Genomic DNA, 9,126 nt, shown 5'->3' with positions numbered 1-9,126 from the left:
TTTTTTTAATAAATAGACTCCTAAGCATCCATTGAACAAGTACAGTATATTCATATATTTGGGGGTGGAATTTGAAAAATGAGGATAAGTCTAACCTGCCCCATATTTTAAAAGGCTGCTAGTTCCAGTCCGATCATTTAAGCAATTATGTAATTGTTGTCTTTTCTATAATTGGCTTGCTATGAATCAAATGTAACTCATGCGTCAGCTTTGTGCTTTCCTGAACAAGAAATGAACAATTTATTCAAATCAGATCAAATCTGCAGGCGTTTATAAAATGTGACTTGTATGTAAGATTTAATCAAGCCTCAAGAAATCTTACTCTGACTGTCATTTATTTGAGATGCGCTCTACAGATTTAAAGTGTTTTTCTTGGGCAAAAAAAATACATTACCAGTGCAGTTAAAATAAAAGTAACCCCACACACACACATGCTTGCAGCTTGGGAAATTCCAATATTTCTGTATGAATTGATCCTAAATTGTGGCTCAAAGCTATGCACAGGTGTAAAGCCATTTCCAAAACAGTCACAAGAAATGGCCTGTAGATGATATAAAAGATCACCTTACCATGTCCCAGTTCACTTATTTTTAAATTTGGCACCTATTGTGTGGCCCTTGGGGCCCCTGCAGTCAGTAACCTATGTTTTCTTAACCTAGGTGTTTACCAGTGACTAGTGAAGGAAAAATATTCTTAAGCAAAAAAAAACAACAGCAGTCATTAGTTGGCCGACACAGAGACCAGAGAAGACAGCCAGATGATGTATTTTTTTAGTGTTCTGGAGAAGACGTCATTGGTAGGCTGGCAGGGAGAACAAGGAAAAAGAGGCTGACTACTGATGACATCTGCGCCAGATCCTAAAAAAAACCCATCACCAGTGGTCGTCTTCTTCTTTCTTGTTCTCTGTGCTGACCCACCAATGATGACTGCGCCAGAACCTAGAAAAAAAAAAAAAACCTTGTCAGTGGCCAGCTTCTTCTTCCTTGTTTTCTGTGCTGACCCACCAATGATGACTGCGCCAGAACCTAGAAAAAAAAAAAAACCTTGTCAGTGGCCAGCTTCTTCTTCCTTGTTTTCTGTGCTGACCCACCAATGATGACTGCGTCAGAACCTAGAAAAAAAAAACCTTGTCAGTGACCAGCTTCTTCTTCCTTGTTCTCTGTGCTGGCCCACCATGATGTCTGCATTAGAACCTAGAAAAAAAAAATACATAATCGGTGGCTGATTTCTTTTTCCTTGTTCTTTGTGCCAGCCCACCAACGATGCATTTTTTTTTTTTTTTTAGGTTCTGGTGCAGACTTCATTGGCAGGCTGGATGAGAGAACAAGGAAGAAGAGGCTGACTATTGATGACATCTGCACCAGAACCTAAAAAAAACCCATCACCAGTGGCCGTCTTCTTCTTCCTTGTTCTCTGTGCTGACCCACCAATGATGACTGCACCAGAATCTAGAGAAAAAAAACCTCATCACTGGCCAGCTTCTTCTTCCTTGTTCTCTGTGCTGACCCACCAATGATGACTGCACCAGAATCTAGAGAAAAAAAACCTCATCACTGGCCAGCTTCTTCTTCCTTGTTCTCTGTGCTGACCCACCAATGATGGGTCAGCACAGAGAAAAAAACCTATCACCAGTGGCCGTCTTCTTCTTCTTTGTTCTCTGTGCTGACCCACCAATGATGACTGCGCCAGAACCTAGAAAAAGAAAACCTCATCAGTGGCCAGCTTCTTCTTCCTTGTTCTCTGTGCTGGCCCACCATGACGTCTGCATTAGAACCTAGAAAAAAAATACATAATCGGTGGCCGACTTCTTTTTCCTTGTTCTTTGTGCCAGCCCACCAACGATGCATTTTGGGGTTTTTTTAGGTTCTGGTGCAGACGTCATTGGTGGACTGGCAACAAGATCAAAAAAGAAGCCAACCCCTAATTATGTATTTTTTTTCTAGGTTCTGATGCAGACATCATGGCGGGCCAGCTGGCAGAAAGAACAAAAAAGAAGCCGGCCACCAGTTATGTATTTTTTTCTAGGTTCTGGTTCAAATGTCACGGTGGGCCAGCACAAAGAACAAGGAAGAAGAAGCTGGCCATCGATGACATATATTTTTTTAGGTTCTGGTGCAGCTGTAATTGGTGGGCCAGTACAGAGAAAAAAAGAAGGAAGAATAAAACGACCAACGGCTGTGATTTTTTTCTAAATGTCATGTTTAGTTTTGGAACAGGGGCAGGATGGACCAGGGGGATTGGAGACAACCAGAATGAACAGGCAATCAAATGTAAGTGATTTTATATGTTTTCTTAAGCACATTTCACAAGTGCTGGCAGTTTATTGAGAAGGGGGTGGTCCACTATAAAACGTATAGGTTATTGATTTCACACTACCTTACTTTTTTCTGTGCAGTCCATCCCTTTTCTCTGTTATCTATTGTAATGGATTTTGCTAACAGAAAAATCAAATGTGTCACAAGCAATTTATAAAGGCCACTTAGGGAGCACAAATCAAGAAACATTGATTTATAAAGGAGCTATAATAGCAATGGTCTCTAGCAGTCTCATATAATTTGTCTTCAGTACAGAAAAGGATACTCCTCCAACACCCAACCCTCCAGGGCAGAAACCTATGGGATAAAGACCTCAGCACTGTTGGTTATGTGTTAGAGAAGACACTGGTAGCTTGTGATGAGGCAGAACTCTGTTTTACTTGTGTGGCTTAAGTTGCAAACATACAGAACACATTTCAGCAGACATCTTGGTTTTGAAGAGAGGAAGAGAGAAAGGAAGAGAGAGAACCAACAAGTTTTACACATGTGCACAACTAGTAACCTTAGTGTACAGTGCCATCTACTGGTCAAGTGATATTAACACACAATACTATATAGTACATGCTGTTGCATTCCCAACAAGCACACCATCCCTATGGACAGGAGCCCAGGGAACCCAAAACACTCTGGAAGGCTGCCCCAAATTTATATCACCTCCCCTACTTACACCACTAAGATAAGCTCCTTGGCAATTGGCTGGACTGATAACTATTAATAACTCAAAAGTTAAAGTAGAACTCCATCTTTATGTAGGACCTCCACACAGATGGTTATCATTTTAAAAAATAACTCCTCCTGTGTAAAGGTAATCACCTGTTGGAAGCTGGATGCATTATTTTCAAGCATTTCCAATTTGTTTAGTAAAGATTTGGCATAATGTTTGTAGAGCCCTTTGGTTGCCCAATTTAGGAACAGGGCTAGTTTGTATTTAGTTCCTCACTAGAGCTCCCCATGTTCTGCCCAGTTCATGGAAAAGAAGAGAGCGATTGGTGGAGACGGTGTTAGGGTGGGAGCAGGTAAGTGAAAAGGAGTCTGCAAGCACTAGGGTGTATCTCTTAGTCTTTGTGGGAGCCATTGAACATGTTCCTTCCTAAAATGTAGAGAACATGTTATGGATTTCCTCTTAGTAGGTAGCCAGAGAGCTGGAGAACTCTTTCAAATAGTACCCTTGAATGGACATAGTGCTGCACAGAACTAGCCAAGCTTTATGGAGCTATGAAGTGATGGACTGGTGCAAGCTATGTTGCACCAAAATGCTGTATGGACTATTATATAGTGCCTTTTGCACTAGTAAATGAAAAGTTCCAGAAAGAAGCAGTCTCATCTGGTGGTGTGAATGGTGGCCTATACCTGAGAAATAAGAAATAAGTGTAAAGGCTGCCTTGGTTGGGAGAAGGTACGCTGACCCACCCAATGGTGGTGATGGGTCTTATGTTTGGATAATTTGCTGGAAAACACCTATGCCCATGTACTTGTCTGGGTGTGTGAAACCCAATGGACCTGACCTGGAACCACAGCAACAGGGCCCATACAAGCTGTTAAGCAAGTGGTGGCTCCTAAAAATGACTTTGAAGTTGTGGAGTGAGAGCCAGAGCACAGGATTTAGGTTTCTGTCCAGTTTAGGGATAAGTGGAGAGGGATTGGTGGAGCACAGGAAGATGGTATTTGAGTGTGGAACAGGGAAGTGAAGAGGAGTCTACAAGGGCAAGAGTATATATCTTAGCCATTGTGGTAGCCTTTGAACATGTTCCTTTCTAAAAGGTTGAGAACCTATAATCAATTTCCCCTTAGTAGGTAGTCAGTGAGCTGGCGAACTCTATCAAATAGTACCATGGGCATAGTAGTGTACAGAATCGGCCAAACTTTATGGAGTTATGAAGTGATGGAATGTTGCAAGCTATGTTGCTGAAATTATGTATGGACTGTTATTTTGCCTGTTACAGTAGTAAAAGAAAAGTTCCAGCAAGAAGCAGTCTCATCTGCTAGTGTGAATGGTGGCCTATACCCGAGGAACAAGAAGTAAGTGCCTCAAATGTAAAGTAGGATGACCCACCCTATGATGGTGAAGGGGAAATCCTTCTGCCCATGTACTTGGCTGGGAGTGTGACACGGCCCCTGATGGACCTGACCTGGAACCACAGCAACAAGGCCCGTACAATTAACTTGTGAAGTAAGTGTTGGCCCACTAAAAAGGACATGTAAGTCATGGAGAGAGAGCCAGAGCTCAAGACTAAGGTTTCCAACCTCCCTTGTTACAATATTCACTGTAGGCCACTGGTGCAGGAACTGGCTTAACAACCCACTGCTGGGGGAGCTACATACTCATATGTCCTTCTAGTTTTTGTTTAAAAAACACTGAAACAAGATACTGAACAATAATAGGATGTTGTATCTCTCCACGGTTGGCATTATTGTAACAGAATTGCACGCGACACAAGTTATCATCGTAGCTCCTTGATCCTTTATGGAATTGTGAATGATGGTTAGTTATTGTTAACAGGACCACAGGGAAGCATTGTCACCTGAGCACTGACAATACACCAACAAATCATTATGACCGAGCCATGACACCGCACTTATAAGATTCAATTTACCACAAGCCAATAAATACCTAGCAGGTACAGATACTGGATTGTTAGAAGAGGAACAAAAGCATGTGATGGATGCACTACAATGCTGTATGTTCTTCAGATAAATATGGATTTTCTTAAAATAGTTTTTGCAACAGAAGCAATACATTGGAAAATTGGTTTCAGAGATGGAAATGAAGTACAAAGGTCTGACTGTCAGAAAGATGAAAGGCAATAAAAGTGTAGGTAAATGGAAAAGTGCTGTTTGTTTGGGGTCTCTAGTTGTAGTAGCATGGATGAGCTCCAACGTTCTTATCCAACAGTTGGACCCCCACAGAGCTGTCATTTTTCAGATTGAACTTCAATTTCAACAATGCTTAGGGAAAACTGTTTTGAGGTTAGGCTGAAGTACCAGATGTCAGAAAAAGTTAAAGTTGTAATATTCTGTAATAGACAAAATAGACAATGGGATTCATTTCTGTATTGCCTCATGTTTAGGTCATGAATAAAAAGAGGATTTTCCAATTTTCCTGGCAGCACCGGTAAGTGTAAGGGTCATTAAAACTGAAACATCTTTGCTTAAAGAGTAGTCTGTTGAAAATGGATATTTTAGTTATGGGTGAATGCTTTTCTATGGTATTCTTATACTACTCAAGGGTTTCAGCAACAAAAATTCTAACAGCAAGTATAGGCAAATTTTAAATCAATAAAATAAATCCAACAGAGAGGGTTAGATAATTTTATTCTGAGCAGATCAGGGGAGCGGAATTGGGAAATGAGCTTCATAGTTACTGAGTGACTTTTTCAATTATCATTAATTTTGGATAGAGTGGAGAAGATCTCAACAGGGACACAGAGGGCAATAAAACATGACAGAAGCTGTAACCCAGGGCTTCCGAAAGTGGTCCATATTAACCCCCAAAGGCCGATGGGAAAATCCAAGGGGCAAAAAGAGGTCAGAAAATATCTGCTGATCAATAAATTACGGAAAGTTGATTGGGACCATTTAATCTTGGGAAGTCTCTGTAGAGTTCCACGCCATTCCCTAGTCTTAAAGATGTGGTGACTAGCATGTGACTAGGTATACCTGTAACGGAAACGGACCCCATCAGCGCTAGGGTATTTCCGTTAGACTCTCGCTTCCCTGTCCGAACACAGATTCCCAGACACAGCCCTGACCATACAGGAAATAAGACAGCATCAGACTCTTCTTAAAACAGGAAGTCAACTGCTTTATTTTAACACAAACACAAGATATATACACAGGGCGGGGAAATACAACCAGGAACAGGAAACACATCATCAGGCCCTCCCATCTGGGGGGGGAAGGGCTGCTGGAAACACCCCCCACCAAATCAAGACACACAATAGAACAATGGGATGCCGCACCTGGCAGAGAACAATGGACAACCACATGGCAGAAAACAATGAACAATCCCCACACCAATACACAATTGACATTCCCACCCACCCTGTACCCCTTAACAGACACAGGGTGGGTTAAACATAATGAAGAGAACCTGGGGAGCGGACACAGGGGTCCCGCCACCCCAAAAGTCACTCCCGTCACAGTACCCATCTCTTCCCCCTGAAGAAGGCATTATGTTTCCGAAACATGTTGGGATTTGGGGATTCATTGAAGAATACACCTTAAACTGACCAAGGTTTGTCTCATGATTGGCAGTATATGTACAGTGTATATCTTTATTTATCTGGGTACAGCCATCGTGTATTGTCAGCCAAGTTGTATGGTGCACTCAATGTAAATGTCAGTTGATTTTACTGACCTTTTGGTCTACTTTTATGATCAGCAGTCAGTGACAGCAGCTTGGAGTTTTCTATATCAGTAAGAACACCTACCTTAAACAGTTTTGGAGAGCCAGTGGGTACACTCAAGTACACCCACCCCAAAGTTTATGGAAGAGCCAGTGAGTACAACCACCTTAAACTCTGTTGAAGAAGCCATGAGTACACCCACCACAAGCTCCGTTGGAGAGCCAGTGATTACCCTTACCTCACACTCTTTTAGAGAACCAGAAGTTACACCAACATCAGACTCTGTTGTAGAGTCAGTAAATACATTCACCTTAAACTCTGTTCGAGAGCCAAGAAATACACCCACCCAGAAACTCTGGTACACCCATCTTAAACTCTGTTGGAGAGCCAGGAAGTACACCAATCTCAATCTCTATTGGAGAGACAGTGATTACACCTACCTAAAACTGTGTTGGAGAACTCATGAGTACACCCACTACAAACTCAATTGAAGAGCCAGTGAGTATACCCATGCCAAACACTGTTAGGGAGCTAGTGTGTACACCAACTTCTCGCTCTGTTTAAGAGCCAGTGAGTACACCCACCTCAAACTCTGTTGGAAAGCTAGTGAGTACACCCATGTTAAAATGATTGTAAACACTATTTTCTATAATAACAAACTGGTTTATACTTACCTGCTCTATAAAATGGAATTGCACAGTGGAGCCCCGATCCTCCTCTCCTCAAGTGCCCCACTGATGCTCCTGGCTCCTCCTTTTCTTAATGTATTCCCATAGCAAGCCGCTTGCTATGGGGTCACACCTTCAGGCTCTCTGGAGCACTGGGCTATGGAGGGGGAGGGAGTGGCTGGCTCAGGCTCCCAGCAGCTCACTGAGAGGCTGAGCCAGGTGCCATTCCAGGCTCCTGGGTGGATCCCAGCCATATGGTCACAAAATTTTCCCAGCCAGGACCGGATGAGTGACGTGACTTTAGCCCCCCATTGGCTGAAAATGGGTCACAGAAAGAACTGCACTCCTGTGATCCACAGGAGAAATACAGCCAAAGCTTCTCCTTTAAATTTATGTATGCCTGTGTATTTTTTTATTGGTGCCCTAAAGTCTAAAAAACTGACTCGATTCACAAATCCACACTTTTGAGATGGATGTGGGAATCCTCCCTGCTGAGTTGCTGTATTCTAACGTTGGGGAGATTTCCCTGCCATCAGAATACACTGATCAGCACTGACAGGGTGGTTGTACCGAAGTCAATCAGCAGATAGACTTCTGTACAACCACCATGCCCATACATGGATCAAAATTTGTCTGGTCCTTGCTGAACAGCTAAATTTCGATTCATGTATGGCCAGCTATGCCAGTCAGTGCAACCACCTGCTGGAGAGCTAGTGAGTACTCCCAACTCAAACTCTGTTGGAGAGCCAGTGAGTACACCAACTTCAAACGTTGTTGAGGAGCTAGTGAATACAGTCAACTTAAACTCTGTTGGAGAGGTAATGAGTACACCCATCTCCAACTCTGTTGGAGAACCAGTGAGTACACCAACTTCAAACATTGGAGAACCAGTCAGTAAGCCTACCACAGACAATGCTGGAGAGTCAATGACTACACTCATTCCAAACTTTGTTGAAGAACCAGTAAGTACATCAACTTCAAACATTGTTGGACAGTCAGTGAGTAAATTCATCTTAAACACTGTTGGAGAGGTAATAAGTACACCCATCTCAAACTCTGTTGGAGAACCAGTGAATACACCAACTTCAAACGTTGGAGAACCAGTGAGTAAGCCTCCCACAGACAATGCTGGAGAGTGAATCACTACACTCATTCCAAACTTTGTTGAAGAACCAGTAAGTATATCAACTTCAAACGTTGTTGGACAGCCAGTGAGTAAATTCATCTTAAACACTGTTGGAGAGGTAATGAGTACACCCATCTCAAACTCTGTTGGAGAACCAGTGAATACACCAACTTCAAACGTTGGAGAACCAGTGAGTAAGCCTACCGCAGACAATGATGGAGAGTCAATCACTACACTCATTCCAAACTTTGTTGAAGAACCAGTAAGTACATCAACTTCAAACGTTGTTGGACAGCCAGTGAGTAAATTCATCTTAAACACTGTTGGAGAGGTAATGAGTACACCCATCTCAAACTCTGTTGGAGAGGTAATGAGTACACCCATCTCAAACTCTGTTGGAGAACCAGTGAATACACCAACTTCAAACATTGGAGAACCAGTGAGTAAGCCTCCCGCAGGCAATGCTGGAGAGTCAATGACTACACTCATTCCAAACTTTGTTGAAGAACCAGTAAGTACATCAACTTCAAATGTTGTTGGACAGCCAGTGAGTAAATTCATCTTAAACACTGTTGAACAGCCAGTGATTACACCCATCTCAAACTCTGTTTGAGAAAGTGTGAATACACCCATCTCAAACTCTATTAAAGACTCAGTGGATACACCCACCC

The sequence above is a fragment of the Staurois parvus genome, unplaced genomic scaffold (genome assembly GCF_062004578.1).
Source record: "Staurois parvus isolate SC_StPar_1 unplaced genomic scaffold, SC_StPar_1.0 ptg000882l, whole genome shotgun sequence".
Lineage (NCBI taxonomy): Eukaryota > Metazoa > Chordata > Amphibia > Anura > Ranidae > Staurois > Staurois parvus.
This window is presented reverse-complemented; position numbering follows the sequence as displayed.